The sequence below is a fragment of the Anopheles merus genome, chromosome 3R (genome assembly GCF_017562075.2).
Source record: "Anopheles merus strain MAF chromosome 3R, AmerM5.1, whole genome shotgun sequence".
Classification (NCBI taxonomy): domain Eukaryota; kingdom Metazoa; phylum Arthropoda; class Insecta; order Diptera; family Culicidae; genus Anopheles; species Anopheles merus.
In genome coordinates, this window is record NC_054084.1 from 9,695,312 (window position 1) to 9,696,042 (window position 731).

The window sequence follows — 731 nt, forward strand, 5'->3', positions numbered from 1 at the left end:
TCCTACATGTAAAGTTCATTTCTAATAGGAAAGAGTCTAGGAAGTGTCCCTCAATTATGAGAACCCCTGGAAAACCCTGTAAAAGCAATATATATATATATATATATATATATATATATATATATATATATATATATATATATATATATATATATATATATATATATATAGAAAACATAAACATAACTTTCACTCTCTTCTGCGCTATCTACTTAATATCGTCCTTTTTCTTATTATGCACCTACACCTTTTGTGTGTATGTGTTTGGGAGAAACCTTGTTTGACACGCTCACTCTATTTTCTTGTAAGCAACCTTCTTCAATCGTTAATAAAATTCTAATCCAACAAACTTGTTGCATGTGTTTGTGTGTGTTTAGGAATTGTTTTTTGTTCTACATCTTTGAATACAGCACAACAGGGGAGAGGCAGCGCTTCTATGGTTTTCTTAAGTAAAGTGCCTTGCCTTGGTCAATTTTTGAGTCCACGTGTGTGGTTGAATGTAATATGTAAGAGTTTCCGCTACTGATTTGCATGGCATGTCCCGTCGCCTTCCTTCAAATCCTTAAGCTTTTCTTCTCTCTTTTCTATTTAATCTGCTATTTGACGCTTTCTTCCATCGATCCATCTAATTGGTAAAACTGTGTTTTTTTTTTATGTGAAACCACCGAGTGCTAAATTCATTTTGCAAAGCAGTGCTTTAAAAGCGCCTGTGGATATACACTTCTTTTTTA